Raw genomic sequence first — 20,456 nt, forward strand, 5'->3', positions numbered from 1 at the left:
TCTGAGGAAGATCTGCAGATCTTATCCATGAGAATGTTATGGGGTTAAGTGTACTTGGAGGTGTATGTGTGTGTGTCTATGTGTGCATACACACTTCTCTCAGTGTCTGAGTGTCTGTAGTGTGTGCAACCATTCGATTAAATCCACAGCTATCACTAACAGGATTAGCTGAGTGGACAGCAGAAGTCTATCATTGCTTATTGATTTCCTCTGATTCCCATCAGCCCATCAGGGCAGGACATTTTCTGAGTGGCCCCAGTGGGAATCACTACTGTGGGCCAGGGTTAACGTATTGTGGCTAATGTTACTGAGACGCATCAAAGCAGGCACCCATTTTTCTGTGTCAGGAAAAGTCAAATAAGTCAAAGCTATCAGGGGCAACAGATGCTCCCGTCTCTCCTTCCAGTGTGAAAAATACAGTCTGATTCCATCTCAAGTGAAACGCTCAGGGATCAATCTAATCAATGAATCACTAGGACAGTAGTGTTGAGCAACAGCGAGCGAGTCTCTCCTGACACTGCAGAGGTCAGGGTGTTCCCTTCTCTCCTGTGGTCAATTGTTTTGTCAGATTAAACTATGAACTCATTGGCATTTTGTCTCACCCTTTCTCAAATATCTTGGGTCTCTGTCACATGTCACAGTTTGTGTTAACAAGTGTTCAGGTGTCTTCGATACCTGACAGAAGGGCTTAATAGGAGTCCAGGAATGTAGGTTTTGATTTGATGGTTTGTAATTCAACACATGAAAATATCATAAATGATCAGGCCATATTGTGTTTTAGTTATATTCGCCCACAGTAACTGTTTTTATTCTCCCATTTACCCTGTGATGCGAGCAACGGTAGGAAGGTCCACCGCCTATTATATGTGATTGACATATTTGCATTATTTCATTCATTGTGATAGGGTGTAATGGTTAGCAGAAGCTTTACAGTGGAAATGGCTTCACTAGATGTGTGTCACTGAAAAATGTCTTTTTTAAGCCTTTTTTTTTTTTTTTTTTTTTGCTGATAGTGAAGAGGCAGACAGGAAACGTGGGGGAGAGAATGGGGGAATGATGGGGGAAGGGTCCAGCCAGTTGTGAGTCAAACTGGGGACCTGCTGCTCATGGCCATCAGGTCATCCTTAAATATCCTTTCTGTCTTGGCTGATCTTGGTGTGACCACCATTCCAACAAAGTACAATGCAGTACGGCTGTGCCATATAGCATTCATGATAATATTGGTACCATGCTATGCTAGCTGACTGCTAACTCACTGTTTCAAATTATATCACCATCAAATTTTTATAACATATCTACAATCTTAAACCGGATGAGGGATTTTTGTCATTGGACATCTGGATCTTAAGTAGTCAGACAAAGTGTTTTTACAGATTTTTAATTATTTGGCCTATTGTTTTGGAGATGAGGAGAGACAATTAGATTGACACTGAGAGAATCCTGATACAAAAACAAACTGAGCTAACGTTAGCAGCAGCTCAGCCTACAGCCTGCAGCCCCATACTGATGTCCTGTGTTTGCTGAAGAGCACCGGTTATAGCTAAAGGTGGCAACACAATCAGTTTGTCTCACCACCTGAAGCAAAACCACAGACATGAGTATGATGAAACTCAGAAGTGCATGAGGACCAGAGTTTATCCACTGTTTTCAAGTTTTTAAAAATTTTGACTTGAATATTTTCACCATATAGATATTATTTTAAGGCTATATCGCTCACCCCTACATTGAAGTCTGATTGTTGTCCTTGTCTGCCCCCCATCGGTCGCCCTATAAATGGTCTCCGTAATGATGTGTACAGCAAATATATATATATATATATATATATATACACAATAATTGCATTCCTCTTTAGTTCTATCTAAAATAGATGAATAAGTTACCCCTGTGATGTTTACCTGGCACAAGCAAATTTAAAAGGTTAAAAGTAAGCGGTGGCAAGGATTTGACTGATGGATTTGCTTGTCCAAAAGATTTTATATAAAACATTAAAGCTCATTTGTTAGTTGCAAAAAAATTCTTAGTCTCATAACAATAAGAGATGAAGCAGTGACGGAATACAGAGTTCACCCTCGACGGTTCACGTGTCAAAGGCTAAAAGTGGTCCACGGAAATTTGTGAAATTAATAATAGCGTTTGTGAAAGGTTGAAAAAGACATGTACAAGAGGAGGTGTAAAAGTGTACCCCTGGATGCAGCTGTGACAGGGTGAGAAGAATTAGTCCAATTAAAAGTGGTAATTGCTTTGCTAATTCCTCCTATTAATTTCTCAGAGTGTGCGAAAGAGTGGGAGCATAATAGGTGAAATGTTTTAACCCTTCACTGCCTTAATTCCTTCCCTTACCTCTTCCTTACCGATGTCTGTATGCTCTCCTTTCTCTTTTAATGGCTCATCTCAGCTCTCCACCCCATTTGCACTCACCTCTGATTTCTCTTGAGCTTAAAAAATGTCTTTGTCCTTTGGTTTTCTCCACAACCCAGGGATTCCCAAGTGATTTATTTTGTGCTGGCAGTTTGTGAGAAAATGATGATTGCAAAATGAATGGTAGCTTATTTAATGATAACATTGTCAGTACTATGTGTCAAAGGAAATAAGATCTATAAATCTATAAATAAGAATTCTGCAGATACTGTGCATAATTTTCCAGTTGAAATTGAATCAGTTTCAACAAAGATGCAGAAAAGGTGTAGAAGTTTCAGGCCTTTCGATGGGACATTTGATGGCCAGTGTTGCTACAGGTACATGCTCTCAACTAATATGGCGTACTACTGACTGTTGTGGCCCTGTAGCCTATGAATGATAAATATAATCTCTTATCAACAAACTCGCATAGTATTGGTCATGTATCATTAGTGTTGTCAAATGTCCATCCCTTTACAACATTAAACATTTCTATGGACCCATTCTGAATTGTAGTAACCTAGGAAAGTAGAAGCTAGAAAGCTAGGCTAACTAGCTACCGTTGTGTTTGATCCACATTATGGTCAGAGCTGGCCCTGACTGTCACAGTGCATCATAACTGAGAATTTTGTGCTCATTTTTGAACTTCAAATCATCCATTAATCTTATTTAAACTTAATTTTGAAATGTAACATAGAGGCATGAGTCAATGAACTGTATGTTTGTATAGTGTTGTGAAAAATACATTTATTTTATGGTTTTACATATCAGGACTTAAAAATTAATCTGTCAGTCCTTGGCAGGTCTTAAAATTAGGTAAATACAACCTTGGGTGAAAAACATCACATGACATATTACTCCATGTCATTATTTATCTAACAAAAACCCTAATGCAGAAGCAGTGTGTGAAAAAATTAGGCACACCCTTACTGCTTCTATAGGAATTAAGGAGATAAGTAGCAGCCAGGTGCTGCTGATCAAATGCCCTTGATTAATTGATCATCAACAAATGTGACCACCTCTATAAAAGCAGATGTTCTGGCAGTTTGCTGGTCTGGAGCATTCAGCTGTGTGTTAACACAATGCCAAGGAGGAAAGACATCAGCAATGATCTTAGAGAAGCAATTGTTCCTGCCCATCAGTCTGGGAAGGGTTATAAGGCCATTTCCAAACAATATGATGCCCATCATTCTACAGTGAGAGAGATTATTCACAGGTGGAAAATATTCAAGACAGTTGCCAATCTTCCCAGGAGTAGACGTCCCAGAAAATTCACCCCAAGGCCAGACTGTGCAATGCTCAAAGAAATTGCAAAAAACCCAAGAGCTGCATCTCAGACTCTACAGGACTCAGTTAGAATGTTAAATGTTAAAGTTCATGATAGTACAATTAGAAAAACACAGAACAAGTATGGCTTGTTGGGAAGGGTTGTCAGGAGAAATCCTCTCCTCTATAAAAAGAACATGGCAGCACGGCTTATGTTTGCAAAGTTGTCTCTGAACATTTGAACAGACGAGACCAAAGTGGAGATGTTTGACCATAATGCAGGGTGCCGCATTGGTGATGACCAAACTCAGCATATCAGCACAAACACCTCATACCAACTGTCAAGCACAGTGGTGGAGGGGCGATGATTTGAGCTTGTTTTGCAGCCACAGGACCTGGGCACCTTGCAGTCATTGAGTGGACCATGAACTCCTCTGTATACCAAAGTATTCTAGAGTCAAATGTGAGGCCATCTGTCCGACAGCTAAAGCTTGGCTGAAACTGGGTCATGCAACAGGACAAAGATCACAAGCACACCAGCAAATCTACATCAGAATGGCTGAAAAAGAAAAAAATCAAGGTGTTGCAATAGCCCAGTCAAAGTCCAGACCTCAATCAGAATGAAATGCTACGGTTGGACCTTAAGAGAGCTGTGTATAGATGAATGCCCGCAAATCTCAATGAACTGAAGTAATGCTGTAAAGAAGAGTGGGCCGAAATTCCTCCACAATGATGTGAGAGACAGATGAAGTCATACAGAAAAGGATTACTTCAAGTTATTGCTGCTAAAGGTGGGTCTACAAGCTATTGAATCATGTGGTGTACTTAGTTTTTGCACACACTGCTTCTGCATTTTGACCTAGTTTTTGTTATATAAACAATGACACAGTGTAATGTGTCATGTGCTGTTGTTCATCTGAGGTTGTATTTACCTAATTTTAAGACCTGCTAAGGACCAGATGATTTTTTTTTATGTCTGATATGTAAAACCATAGAATTCAAAGGTGTACTTTCTTTTTCACAGGAGTGTATGTGAAACTGTTGTTACTGTATTGTTGTTATTTTGGTGAATGAATGACATCAAGGACATCATGGAGCAAATGACTTGGCTCCCAGAGTACTATAATTACTTACAGCTCAACTACCATTTAAGAGTAGTTGCCCCATGCGTATTTTAGACGCTGTGATAGAGATGCTTGAGTTCTTATGCTACAGTACTGGCAGGGTAAAATGAGCAGGCCCCGGTGCAACTGCATTACCTGCATATAAGGTAGTTATGCCCCGGGCATTGCACAAAGATGGTGTCCTAGTTAGTGTTAGCTGCCTCTCTTTCATGGGTCTCATGGGTGAATCGTGACACGTATGGAGTGCTCAAATCTCAAATGGGGCTTAAGGGGCCAGTATATTATCTTCAAACCGCTTGTTGAATAGCCAGTTAGCTTCAGAAACCCTCTCACCCTACACCTTTCCGATAATAGATTAGGGATGTCTGTGTCCGACCATTTCTTTAACTTTCTAAAAACTGATGATTTGACCTTCACACCCACTTCACACTGTGATTGGTCAGCTGTGCTGAGGTGAGGAAGGAGCCAAGGATTGATATTCTAGCTCTGTTATTACATTTGTTGCACAACTATTTGCAGCACCTCTCATGTGAATAACTGAGTGCAACCCATGAGTGCCGTCATGGAGCCTGTCTGAAAATATACATCGTTATCCCCATATTTAGACAATATTTTGCTTCCTATCTCTCTATGACATTCAGCTTTTCAGTCTACCTTTGAATGTGCCCATTTGGATGAACATTTGATATCTGGCATGGTCAGATGGCATTTCTTACTAAGTAGTTCTGAGCATAAACGGGCGCCAACTAACGGTCTACAGAGGGGGCGTTTCAGAGGTGTTTTTCAGTCGTCCATCTTATGTGTGTCTGAGTGAACAAATGCACTTCTATTTTAATCAATCCAGCTGTCTATACAGGTTGGGTAATAGCTCACGTTTCATTTGTACTATCCACGTAAATATGACCTGAAGTTTATTTTTTGTGCTTCAAGTCTATTTTCCTATGGAATATGCACATGACTACAGTGATTGTAGTTATGCTCTGAGTGTGCGGGTGACCTACAGTCAATTCTGTGCCTGAAACATCTTGTGTAGATGCTGAGATAACACAGACTGTATAGACAATGTGTAAATTACAGTTAACAATGTGTGACATCCTGTGTGTTCATAGGAATGAAATTATTTGTACCAATCAAACATAGAGAACAACTGGAGAACACTAATGCAGAGGGCATTATCACAAAATAAAAATAAACAAAACTTGAATTTCTTGTTTTGGTAATTACAGTTTTTACCGAATATACTAATTTCTTAGCAAAAATACCTTTTAATTTCAGTTTGACTTAAACATTACTAAAATAATTTGGAGTAAAACATTCAATTCACTAGTGAATTTAATGCTGCAACTTGAAATCATTGTCATATATTTTGAATGATGGGAGAACACTAAAGCATTTTTTTCTTGTCAATCATATCATTCTGTTGTGACTGGACATTCCTGTTGCAGGGTCAGAGAGGAGGATTTCCCTCACAATACTGTTTTATTTGACTTGATTATAGTCCATACATGTGTCAAAAAATATCCTGGTAACAAATGAATCTTCTCCTCTGCTCCAGCCGACAAGATGGTTAGCCACGTAATTTGTTCCCGTCTAGCTCAAAGTGTGTAGAGTAGGCAGTCCATTGAATTCCCATCCGTCATGGTTAGTTACACGCTTGTCAGCTGCTCTCCCACTGCCCAGCAGTCTAGCCATAACCCCTGACCTGGAAGCATTATATCTAAATCACATTACATGGCCCTGTGTTCTTTATTTCCCTTTTGAAGTCACCAGAGTGAGACATCTGTCCAGCCCTGTTTGAGTTTACTTCCCACTCAGCCGCCACATCTTAATTAGCTGATCTGATTTTCTGTGTTTGTGTGTGTGTCTGTGTGTGTGTATGTGTGCATGCCTTTTGTGTGTGTCTGGTTGTATGTGTGTTTGTGTGTGTGTGCTTGACAGTGTACATCTATGTTTGTGTCGACAGATAGGGGTTTGTTTGTGGGCTGAGGTGATTGACAGGCTGATGGGAAGATGATATGCTGAGAACGACAACCAAAAGGGCCTGGAATTCATTCATTGTGACGATAATTAATCTGAAAGAAAATCCTTGTGTTTGTTCATTAGCTATTGAGGCTGGGTGACGCAGCCTTCCTGGCGCTGTCAGCCACAGATGTCCTCACTGAAGGATTCTGCAGCACCTGAGTCCTTCCTGGATAATAATGTTGAAATTAGCAGCAGTAAGAGGGTGCATAGCCCTGAGACAAGCATCTTTATTTTAAAAAAAACATGTATTTGTTTTTAAATCACTGCACCTTCAGCTCCACTTGGACACAATGTGCAGTTTTCTCCATGTAACCTGTAGTCTCTGAAACTGTGCACTTGCATGTGTGGTATGGGCTCTCTACATCAGACCAAATATTTTTCTGTGTAACCCCCTATTCTTACCCTTTGCAGTTTCCACCCATAATTTAATGCAATTGAATGCTTGTCTAGTGTTTGTGCCTATACTAAAGGGAAATTGGTTTCAGTTCTCCTGTGTCCTTGTTAGTACCGTTATGTGATCATGGCATAGTGTATGTACTGTAGTGTCTCTTTTCAAGACTAAGGTAGGAAAAGTCAATATAAATTTTTAGGAGTATGAAAGATGGAGAAGTGAGGGATGGAGGTGGAAGAAAAGACTTGTCTCTCCATAGTAAGGCCATAGCCTTGAACCCTAGAACGTAGCTAGATACATTGTGCTGTGAAATAGTCTCATTTATACTCTGCTGGAAAATTAATTAGCCTGGCGCTACTCGACCCCTACCATCTCCCCACATACAGACTGTGGACTTGCAGTGCTCATGGTGTGCTATTACTGCTTTAAAATGATTCTACATAGCAACGCTGGAGACATTTGTGTGATCTGGGCCATTAGCCTCAAAAACTACACAGCTATGTTGCCATTTAGATTTTGTTCAGAAAGTCAAAATCTGACACTTAATAAAAGCTCACTGATAAGTCAGATTTAAACTAAGCTGAGTTCTGTCAGTGCCTTTTTGAAATAGTAAACATAATGAGATGCATCATTAGTAACTAAGATATTGTGCATGACAGATGGACAGGGAAATACTGAGCCACTTTTTCCATTTCATCTCTGTGCACAGCATCTATGACAGCTGATCCTTACACAGAATATGCACACATACCAAGGTAAAAAATCAGCTTCAAGTGGTATCTCATGTTCAGTGGTCTTCATACAGTATCATCCATTTTTATAAACACAGCAGTGTGGACACTGTTAAGATCCCATTTTATCTTGTGCTGGTATTCACGGCCCCTGAGAGCCCACGGAAGTGTTCAGGCTAGAAAGTGAAAAATATCACCCTTTTAGTCCAGGCAAGAAGATAGGATCGGGTTCTTGTAAAGGGCAGGTGAAAGTTAAGTGAATCCAAGGGTAAATTTTTAGAATAAGAATGTGCTATTGAGGGAGTGACGTTAAAGTTGTAACTGTGGTTGAAATTTTTACTTTGCTATGTTTAGCTGGTTCTCAGCTGGCATGTACGATTTGGTTAGGGAAACACTTGCACTTGCACACAGAATATATGCAATAGAAACTTTATAAGTAGTGCAACACTTTGAGCTTTGAGTGTGCCTCAGTGAAAATGTTATGCTGCCTGCATTAAAGCACTCACCAGTAACAGCATGTATCTTATGTCAGTGTGTGCTTTTCATGTTCACATTGAAATCAAATACTTATTTACATTGCAAAATCCATATAACTATGAACATTACTTTTCAGTGTAATATTGACACAATTGACACATTTTTTTTTCATAAAATGAATTGACCTGCAGGCTTCTGATTCTGTTTGATATTTTACAGTGGCACTGGTTGCATCACTGAAAGCACTACTTACTGTTCACGTTGGTTGAGCATGGCATGGTAAAAAATAACTTTACAAAAACAAAAAGAATTGGATTGTGAGCAGGCTAAAAAAAATTCAATGCAAGTGGTTTTAAGAATACTGAAAATTGCAGGTAGCCTTCAGTATGAACAGCTATATTAACAGTGAAGAGCAAACATTACACACTGGATTCTTTTTTGGTGTGACTTTTCAGTGTCAGTCTTTGGTCACTATAAAGATTGTTATGGATCCTGGCAATGAGTGTAGTATATTTGTCGCTTTTATCACAGATTGAAGATAGCATACGGTTCTTATGCTGCTCCAAATGAGTGAAAGGAGCTTTGTCACCAAAAAACCATTTGGTAATGTCTGAAATTACATTAAGAAACATAATAGCCCTGCACATTAATGTCCCTTACAGCATAGCATCTTTTAACAATCCCCCTCCACTTTACTTGGATTGGGCACAAGAAGTACGTATAATTTTAAGAATTTTTAACTGGATAATGGAACTTTTTGTGGGAAAAAATCTATCAGACACAAATTATTATTCACTGAGGATATACCACATTCAATATTCTTCAAAAAGTGTTACTTAGTCTACACAATATCATATTTCAGGCCTTTTCAGCCCTTGTTTATCAACATACTGCACAGTTACTGTGGTTGGTCTCCATGGATTCATGCTGTTAACACCAAATTCTGACCCTACCATGTGCGAGCCTTAGCAGAACTCAAGATTTATCAGACCAGGCTACATTTCCAGTCTTCATCTGTCCAGTTCTGGTGACATGATTGACTGAGTGAATAAGTAAGCAGTTTGCAGGTGTTCCTAATGAGTGCTCAGTGAGTGTATATCATATTTCTCACTCACTTAATACTGCGTGAGAAATATGATTGCTGACCTGCTGCTAGGGAAATTGCGATTTTACAGCTACAAGGTTCCTGCAGTGCATGTAAATACATAAAATTTCCTGCTGTAACATAATTTCACGCAGTAACCTGGTTGTTAGTGCACATGTGCAGATAAACACTGATATACTATGGTTATGGGCAATTGGTGCCTAATTCAGTTGTGAAATACAGTACAGTGAATTGGATTTCAGACACGGATTAGGTGTATTGAATAAACACTGGGCCACCAGTAAATCAATAAAATGTAGCACAGTTCCAAGGAGGCTTGTTAAAATGACATCAACAGCGTATCCCTCTGCAGTTAGGTTGGCTATAATGTAAAAAGTCCTGACAAACAAACAAAGACAAATCAATTAAGATCAGGGGACACAGTTTTATGAAGAATATATGCATGGTGCAAAGAAAAAAAACAACAATTCAACTTTCCATCTTTTTTCTGTTTCACAATACGCATTCCTTTTCCCAGGCAAATGCACATCTCTATGTTATGTTTGTTTCTAATACAGGAGAACACGTACAGCTGTAACTTCAGTTGTCTTAGCCCTTAAATCTCTTAACGTTGCTGCATGATCACTTCACATCAAAGCAATTTGTCCATCTAGTGAAACAAATCTGCACAGTATTTCTAAAAGAACAACAAGTGAGTATTTCTTCCAAATCTGTTTTTTAATCCCACAAGTGCAACACTGAGCCCTCTTAAATTCTACATATTAAAGTCTTAAACATACCAATATAAAGTGTTAAAGCCAGAATTTACGAACGTATATTTATCAAGTGTCATACAAGCAAACAAATTACTGTATACTGTGTGTGTGTGTGTGTGTGTGTGTGTGTATATATATATATGTGTGTGTGTGTGTGTGTGTGTGTGTGTAAATATAAGTCTGTGGACAATCTTATTATATTTGTGTGAGCAAAGAAGAACTTTTCTCCCCAATCATATCTAGCAACCCCGACTGTAGCCAAAGATGGTCGGATGGTTGATTTATTCAAATCAACTGGCCTTTTCTGCATTCTCTATTTTACACTCATACACACATGCATCCCTAAACCAAATTATAAATCATTTATTTATTTGCTTGAGTTTATTAGTTTATTTTCGTAACTGTAGTTGTTTAATTGATATTGACAATGTCTATGTCTTCCTGAGTATGTATTATAATATGTGTACATAAGTGGAATCCATCTCTTATTCTCTATCAACAACAACGACGACAAAAAGTGCCCGTATACACTCTAGTAGCATGAGTATACACACTGCTTTTAGCTCCTTCTATTGTGGTGTTCTCAGTCCAAGGCCATGTGCCATTCAGGCTGGGCTCTCAGAGCTCACATCCAAACCTCTGCTGCCTTCAATTAGCATTTAACTCATGAATGTCAGTCAGTGTCTCCTTGTTCACCAAAGTAGCTAGGAATTCATTTTTTTCCCCTGCCCCCCTCTAACAGTAGACAGAGGACTGGGTTAGAGACGACCTCAAAATGATGCAGAATACTTACAATCATCTGATCCGTGCCCAAGCGTCTCCCTGCATCTGTCACCTCTCTTGCTCTGTCTTTCTGTTTTGTTCGCTGGGCTGTTGAAACAAATATAACTATTTGAATTTGATAATTAATCTGTGGTTACACAATGTAAGCAAGGCTGTTCATTTTCTATTATTTTAAACACGAACAAGCATGTAAATTAGTAACAGTTACAGCATACATACCTGCTGATTGATTTGGTGAAAAACCTGCAATTACGTAATAGACACAATATCAAGTATTCACACACATTCACACACATTTATGTCAACGTTCACCGTCTGAAATATTTTTTAATCACTTTCTGTGTCATATCTTTGGGTTTGGACTAGAGGAGGGACAGAACAAGACATTCTACGATATCAGTCTGAAAAATATAATTTCCTGAGGGGACATCATTTTACAAACATCATGTATAGGTGCAAAACTATTTAAAAAGCAGTATCATTGAAAAAACTAATGCCAGCACACTCACCTACTCCAAGCCAGAAAATGTATTCAACAACACAATATTTCAGTCCAAGTCAGATACACACCAGTAGACTGACAGACCCTGGGTGATAAACATCTCAAAGCTATTCACAATTCAAGAGGCGACTTCTCAAAGAGTAGAAAGAATAAAGACAATGCATCAAAAATATCAGCAATACACCAAAAAAAAATAAAGAAATAAAAATACAGTTATCAGCTTGAAAAAGGGGAACCTTAGAGAATGTACACAAAAAAGATCTTACAAACAACAAGGACTTATACAGTAAACAAATCTAAATTTGAATTTTAAAATTTCTGAGTGATACCCAGCTTCCACATTATTCTGTATCTAGGACTGCAACTAACAAAGATTTTTTTCTCTGTCATCATCAATTTTTGTGATATTTTGAGATGTATTTCTAATTATATTTGTGTGTGTGTGTGTGTGTGTGTGTGTGTGTGTGTATTTACACAGACAAGGTGATAAATTGATGGGAAAACCACATAAGATGGGGAGTATTCCCTCATTTAGTGTTTTTATGATGGTGGTGGAGAGCACTGTCTAACACATTAGTCCAAAATCTCCCATAGATATTCAACTGGTGACTGTGAAGGCCGTAACATATGATTCACAGCATTTTCATGCTCATCAAACCATTCAGTGACCTCCTGTGCCCCCGTGGATGGGAGCATTGTAATGCTAGAGGAGACCACTCCCATCTGGATAGAAACGTTTCACTGTAGGATAAAGGTGATCACTCAAAACAATTTTGTATTGATTTGCAGTGACCGTTCCCCCCTACGAGGACAAGTGAACCCAAACTGTTCCAGCAAAATGCCCCCCAGCAAAATAGATCCACTGGATCCCCTTGGTGTAGGGGTAAAGCATTCAGGTCTTTACTGTTCTTTTGATGAACGCCACACATACATTCACCTACTTGTGGAGAATATGGTGAAGGATGACTTATCTAAATGTATCACTTTTTTCCACATCTCTGTGGACCATTTTCTGTGGTTTTCAAATGTACATTAATCCTTGTAATGAGGTGTTTATGCACTGTAACCATACTATAACATATATCTCTATGTAACTGTCGATGGACTGTCCACAGCCTAATCAAGTTGTGTCACTGACACTCTCAGTCACCAGAGTCTAATGGTCACTTTCTCATTTAATCAACAAATATTTATTTGATGCCTCTGAGTCAATTTGTACACAACAACTGACAATAAAAGCATCACGAGCAGCCTAAACCTCTCAAAACATATGCATACACATGCACATATAGTACATGACATGGGTACACATACACACATTGGTCCATCAAGCTGCTCTCCGTCTGTATATCCAAGGGTCTCCTGCGACCTTCCTCCTAACAAGGCCAGGGGACATTCATACTGATTTATTCAAAGGGACGGTTCTCATTCAATTTTCTCCATATTCATAAGCGTGTTTCGCACCCCCGCTCTCGTTTTCCTTTTCAGCTTTAAATTAAAGGTACAGGAACGAGCCAGGCCTTTCATCTAGGGCTGGGGGTGGAGGGGTGTGGGAGGAAAGCAAAGGCGTGTGTGTGTGTGTGTGTGTGTGTGTGTGTATGCGTGTCTGTTGGGTGGGGAGAGGTGGAGGTGCGTCAGGCAAGGGAGAGGAGGGACTGGTAATGGTGAGACTCTCTCCACTCTGTATTTATTAGCCCCCGCTCCCTCCCCTTTGCCCCACCCCCCACCCCCCCCACCAACACCTGGCGAAAAATGATTCATTAATTCAAAAAGCAGCATTTTTGAAAGCCGTATTTCAAAGGCATCGACAGGAAAGAGAGAGGAGCTGAGTGGGGCAGGGTGAGCCGGGAGAGCTGTGCGAGCAGGAGGAGGAGGTGGAGGAGGTGGAGAGGGCAGGGGAAGGCAGAGCCAAGGTGTTTGAAGGGGCAGAGTACACTTCAAGTTTCTGTCACGGCAAAGATCAAGCTGGTGGAGGGAGGCAGGAAGGAGGGGGAGGTAGATAAGATACACGCATGGTTTACTGCAAAATTTGGTGACTTGTACTGGATCACTGTGCAGGTGACTTTCACTTAGTTCACTTAATAACATTACAGACAACAAAATGATAAGATTCTCTGCATGTGGTGATATAAATTACAGTTTTTGGGTTAAATGCACTCATGTTGTAGATTTGTAGTACAGCAATATGGTATGGTGTTAAAGCTTATTATTATTATTATTATTATGCCCATTTGGCAAACCAGAAGATTCTTCAGAGTTACTGTGACTATGATGCATTCACTACCACACATGCATTTATACACACAAGCAGAAAACACCAACAGCGGGATCATATGTCGGCCACTCCCAGTCCAGCTGAATCTTTCATACGGCTGCAGATGATGTGGTTAATTATAGATGGCAGGACAAGCCGGGATCCTTAGCCTCAATTAGACAGGGCCACAGGGTTACTGACCTGCACAACGACTGTCAGTGCCTATTACACACTACACATGGCCAGTGACAGCAAGAGGGGCTGAGGGTGGAGGGCAGGGCTGGGTTACAAGGGCTACTGTTGTATTCTTTTCTTTCCCAGCAAAAAGCGACACAGACACACACACACAAGCAAGCACAAACACACACACAATCAGAAACCCACAAATGGAAAGCACAGTTGTCTCAAGAAGGCTGATTTTGTAATCAGCTGAATTAATCACATTATTAGCTTATTACTCGTGCCTGATTGTGTGTGTGTGCGTGTGCGTGTCACTTTTTTCTTTTTCTTTACGGTTTTAATCTTAGTTTAAACATAGCGACGTTGTTGAATTATTGGTTTCAAACTCTTTTAACCTGGATCCTATTTTCGTCATTTCTGCTATTGTTTTTTGATTATGATAACATTATACTTGATGTGTTCATTTCAGAGGGAACGACAGCGTCAGTCATTTAGTAAGTTTCTCCAAAACAACATATGTCTAAGTTCAAGTCACAGAGTCCTCTAGAACCATGAGCAGGCAGACCATTATACAGATTTTAAACAATAGCTCAGGTTAACTGAAATTATTTGGGGGGAAAAAACAGTTGATAATAACTATCCATCACCAAAACTACAATCCATGCACCCTGAAAAACATGGAAAATCTTTGACCAGTTTTCCAGTCCTTGAAAACCCATAGAAAGTGAAAGCTATGGTACAATGTCCTGAGAAACAGTGTGGTCCTGGAAAATAATTTTGACATTCTCTTTTCTTTACCTTCTGCTGAGATAAGGGCCCAGACGAAGTTAGAATGGCTAAGGTAAGAATATATGATCTGCTCTAGGTCATGTTTTTTGTCGTCACACTCCGAATGTGTGCATTCAAAAGCCCACAACGTTGTGAGCTCTTGAATGCACCCAAAATCACATCAGGTTTGTTAAGACAGCATGTACTGACTGACTTTTTTTTTTTTTTTTTTTTTTTTTTAAATAAAATCAGTATTGAAATGTTGCCCAACAACCAAGAAATCGAAGTGAAATGATCTTTCAAATGGTGGGCTGCTAACTTAACTTTGAAACATGTTTAAAATTGAACACTTACGCCCTTGCAGGATTATCACTTTCATCACGTTAGACAACAATGCACTGGTAATGTTTACTTGGCTAGCTAAAAATTTAAAGACTGTTTAACACAGTTTTAAATCTGTGACACACTTTGTGACCAGGTTGTCTGGATAATCACAGTGACATCATAATTTTGTTGTTTTTTATTAATAAAATAAAGGTTTCACAAATATGAGAGTGGGTTTTAAACAGAGTTAAGGCTTTAACTATGTCTAACATCCTTTCATAACAAGTGTCACAATCAGTCATAATATTGTATTGCTGTTCAATTAAGTTTGTCCTTAACTGCCAATTCAGAAACTGCAAATTAGAATCTAACTTGTCTGTGCTATTTGCATTTATAGAGATCATGCCACTGTAGTAGTTGCAGTAATTGAAGCGTCAATGTGATTCAAAAGAAAAAGGGATTCAGGTTTTAATAGTCAACAGGTGTTTTCCTCTACTGGCCATAGATAAACACATATTTTTAAAGGAGACTTCCACAGACAAGAACTTCTTGGGGTGTGATCTTCATCTGACATACCAGGCTTCTGTTATTGAAAATATCCTGGAAATTAGTTTTTTAAGACTGAAAATCCAGATATAAGACCCAACTTGCATTTTCTATTGAACAAGCAAGTAAATACATCAGCATCATCCACACATCAACACAGAGCATTGATATTTGCTGTGTTTTTTCTCACGGAGGTAGCTATTGGTGTAGTATGTCCCATTCCCAGGGTGTCTCTTGGAATACTGTCTCTGGGAACAAAACCAGGCAAATAGCCCTGAAATGTATCATATAATGATCCAGCCCTAATGACTATGGCTTCAGGAATAGGACAGTCCTTGAGCTAATCACCGCTGTCTACCTTAAACTCTGTATCTTGTAATTACTGTTTCCTCTTGGGCCCCTGTCTCTTCTCTATTCCACCACCACTTTATCTCTCTATCTACTATCTACTGTACAGGCAGAACATTTCTATTCAAAAATATATTTCCCTGAAACTGAAGTTGTGTGTGGACCACTTTTCAGCTGATGCCAATTATTTTACTAGAGGACGAGAGGATGCACCTTGAGCAAGCTAAGTTTGTATTTGTTGATCAAGACTTCAGTTTAAGCCACTGTCTCTCACATCAAACCTGCCTCATCCTGCCCCTCTGCCCCCCGTCCACCTCCTCTTCTCTCCCTGCTGCCATACCTATACTCACCTGTGCCTGTCTGTGCAGGTGAGGGAGAGCCAAGCTACCTTTGGGACCTGCTGATTAGTGTATTAAAAATAAATGGGCTCAGTTTAGGTGGGGGAGGTGGAGGGAGGTTGGTGGCTTGGTGGTATATATTTCTGTTAATTTTTCTCCCCACCCCCCCACCTCTCCTATGTAGTGACTGATCTGGCAGAATATGATAGCATGGGCTGTCACGGCAATAATTAGGCCTATTTTCCGTGAGGTCATCTTACAGGGACGCTGGGCGGCTGTGGTTCACACACAGGGTGCTCTGTGCTGCTCCTGCCCCAGAGCCCCCAGGATATGATCGTCCACACAGGGCAACAAAGAATCACTCCGCAGCAAATGAGCGAAACATAAAACACCTACAATCTGATATGGACCATGGTTCCCAACGCTTTATACGATGGGAGAGTTTACCTTGCTGGGCTTTCACAGCTGAAAATCAAACAGCCTTTTATTAAATTGTGTCCCAGTCTAAAATACTGAACAAGATCTGAAGGAGGATTAAGTTGTCAAGGGAATTACCTGTGATGGCTTTCAAAGGGAGAGTCTGATTCTGTTTGTTTGTGCACCAAAATTTCATAATTGAATGTGAAAACTTTATGTCTGAGTCAAAATAAAACCTTAACGTGTGAAGTAGACATGAGAGTTTTTGGTAATGGTTCCGCTACCCGAAAGCCAACAGTGCCAAGTCAGAGCGCAACATATTTCAGCTCCATTCAAAACACTCCCTGGTTGGGTCAACAGCTGCAGGCTAGAATTAGAAATCAATTATTCAGCTTCGACAAGCTCATTAAGTCTCTGAATAGGATTTTCTGTTCTGAGTCTGCCTGCTCATTTCTCCTAGCTTGCAGTTTCTAATTAGTATTTCTTTTCTCTTTAAAGTTTGATGGGAGTTTGGGTAAAAATGTGGGCATTGACTTAACACTCACAGGCCCGCTGGCTTCTCTGAACAGTATCATTATCTGTAGAAGAGGCTGTATCGGTACATTGGAAGACCACTAAGGTTGTTTGCTTTCAGTTTGGGCACTGTCTAATGATTGGAGTCATCAGGCTAAATTAGGCATTAATAATCAAAGGAGTGTAATCTGGGTAAATTAAGCATTAATAATCAAAGGATGACTGGAAATTATCACACACAGTAAATGAAGCATCACTAATCAGCAGGAAGAAAGAGGGCACGAGGCCGACAAAGTATTTTGAGACAGAAAATGGAAGGATGTGTATGGGAACATGCATTTATAATGAGCTCCCGCTGAAGGACTACTCTGTGCTAAAATGATTGATGTTGTCATAGAAACATCTATCCACCCCATTGACGGCATCCTTTGAGTAAAGCCAGACATAAGCTTGCATTTTATAATGTCGCCTACTGTTGCCTACATCACCTACAGTGCAAGAAGGCTTATTAGCAAACCCATTCCCCATCCATCCCTCGCTCTCTCACTGTCTCGCTCTCCTCTCTGCCTCTCCCATCTCTCCCTCGCTCCCTCTCTCTTCTCTCTCCCTCTCTTCCTCTCCTCCCTTCCTCTCCTCTCCACATTGTGTGTGTCTATCTGATCCCGTGGCCTTTTGTTGCGCTATGAAAGGCCTGATGCCACACTCATTATTTTCTCCTTTATCTCTCTCCCCACTGCTCTGATTAGAACAGTCGCCCCTGACAGACGCCCTCAGCCAGCTCCTATCCATTACAGTGTGTGTGTGTGTGTGTATGTGTATGTGTGTGAGAGAGAGAGAGAGAGAGGGAGAGAGGCGTGTAAAGCTACCTCCCTATATAAATCATAAGTGTTTTTAGCACGATAAATGTCTGTGTTTTAGAGGAATATGAAACATAGATATTGCTTAAAGGGTAAAATATGGGTGGGTGCATTTTGACAGTTTTGAGGTTTCTGTGAGATTAAATTACACTTACTCTCACACATGCACACATTACACACACTGTTGCACTCACTCTTGCACACATGCTCACATTCACACACCACAGGAAAAGTGACTTGGTCGAGCCAAGTTTTCTGTTTGGGCTTTTGTGTTTTTGGTGCTACAAAACTGCAGGGGGTGAAGTCTAAATGCTGCAGAACTATTCCTCGGGAAAGAACTTCCCGGACGTCCTTTGCTCGGCATTATGTGTGTATGCATTTGCCTGTGAGCGTATATATGTGAATCGATCAGCCTATACATTCACATTCACATCGCCTCCCTCCCTCCCTCTTGTAGAGTACATCACCTAGCAAATGGAAGCTAAAAATGGTTGTCTCTTATATCACTGCTGATTTGAGGAGTTTACCTGAATATATAAGCTCCATCAAATGAGAAAATTCAGTGTCAACCTTACAGCATCAGGGTGACATTGTAATATATGGTGTCACATATACAAAGTGTGCAGAAAACCAGCAGGAGGCATTTAATACATCAGTCACTAATCACCAATAAGCTGTTTACTGTTAAAAATTTAATTTATGCATAAATCAGTTGCACTGAATTATGTATATTTACAGATACATGTAAAACAGAACAAAAAGCCTTTTTACACGTATATTACTTTCTCATATGTGTTCTCCCTCCCCAAGTAGTCTGGATATGTCATTTGCTTTTAAATTGCATTATCATGCAAAATGAAGCAGAAATTTGATGAAACTCAGATGGATTCACCTGAGTTAATGGAATATGGGTTTAAGAGGGAACTAATTATCCTAGTTTAGCAGGGAGTGAATGTATTTTCTTTGGAAGGCCTGATTTTGAATGTAAACATTAATGGCCTCCTTGATTAGCATAAGAATAGTGTGTTATTGTCCTGCTCACTCTGCGCCCCATTGGATATGCATCTGTGCTGCTCCAGACACGCACACACACACACACACACTACAAGCTTTAATACATTTATTACCTGCCTTATCTACTAACAATGCCATTTTTGTTTTTATTGTTTTGCTAATCCATAAAATTCATTTTTTCCAATCAAATTACAGTTTTAAGGCCCAATGACATTACTGGACACTTCTTCTCATTTTTTTGGAGAGACCAAGACAAAAACAATCGAACAAACAAAATCAAGCTCCAGCCGTTGAGGTGAAGGACAATATTTGATATAAGCACAGCTCAAGCGGGAGAGTCATTGTGATGTATTCACGCTCTCCCTGGGAAATGTTTGTATCTGTGAAATGTACTAGGGGAATAGGCCATTACTGCATAAACAAAGGAGAAACAGACAGAACGATAAGGAAGTAAAGGGAAGGAGGAAACATGGGACCCAGGTGAAGAGTTAAATTAAGAAAGGGAGGCGATGAGGAGAGTTAAAGGGCAGGTGAAGAAGGGAGGCTTTGACTTGGGGCCTCCCGGGGACGATGACCTTATTTCAAATTCTGGGTGAGGGACTATAGTTAGGCAACTGAGGAGCCCCCCCCCCCCTCCACAAAGTCTCAGATACACACACACACACACTGACACACTCAAACACTTTCAAGGCTGAGTTCAGGAATAGAGACCCCCCCCCCCGAAGTCCTGCAGCTCCGTCAAAGGCCAAGCCGCTGCCACTGTTGTTAGTAAAGCTACGTAATAGGTTACTCATTCAATATTCCTCAAAGGTTCAACTTCATATCACTGGTGGACTAGCAGCAAACTAGGAACTCAGTCCTTCTTTAACTGTTATGAGAGAACGCATGAGTTGTTACATTTTATGTTTGATGACTCGCTGTGTGTATCTGTGAATCAAAACACTCGGGTAAATGTGTGGTCAAAGCATTTACATGGTTTACAGTAAGCTGTTTTCCCCAGTAACCTGGGACAACCGGACAATCTGTTTAACAGTTGGGTTAATGTCTTGGAGAAGGCACAGTAACCAGTATTATGATTTAGTAAGAGAGTACTTACATTAAAAACATGCAAAGAAACTATTGAAGCGTATCAAACAGAAGTGACAGTCTGTCAATCAAGTGCACCACTGACCACACTGCAGCCTGTAGACTTGTTTCTTCCCAAGTAGATCATTTTTAGAAGATCACAAATAGTGGAGCCATGATACTGGAAGCTACTCTCAAACGTAGCATTTTGGTCTTCGAGATTAACATGAGCCGATATTTTATTGCTTAAAGGTCTCCCACCCTAATCACCTGCATGTG

At 40.0% G+C, this 20,456-nt stretch overlaps 1 non-coding gene across 1 annotated transcript in view; it reads left to right on the top strand.

The window, feature by feature from the left end:
* Nucleotides 1-4,271: 4,271 nt before the first annotated feature.
* LOC108900992 (SRY-box transcription factor 1a) overlaps nucleotides 4,272-20,456 on the top strand; it is a 36,700-nt gene continuing 20,515 nt past the window's right edge. The window contains exon 1 of the transcript XR_007813656.1: nucleotides 4,272-4,454. This is a non-coding gene — a transcript (SRY-box transcription factor 1a). The remainder of the gene's footprint in view (nucleotides 4,455-20,456) is intronic.

This window comes from Lates calcarifer, linkage group LG1, assembly GCF_001640805.2.
Source record: "Lates calcarifer isolate ASB-BC8 linkage group LG1, TLL_Latcal_v3, whole genome shotgun sequence".
NCBI classification, from domain to species: domain Eukaryota; kingdom Metazoa; phylum Chordata; class Actinopteri; family Centropomidae; genus Lates; species Lates calcarifer.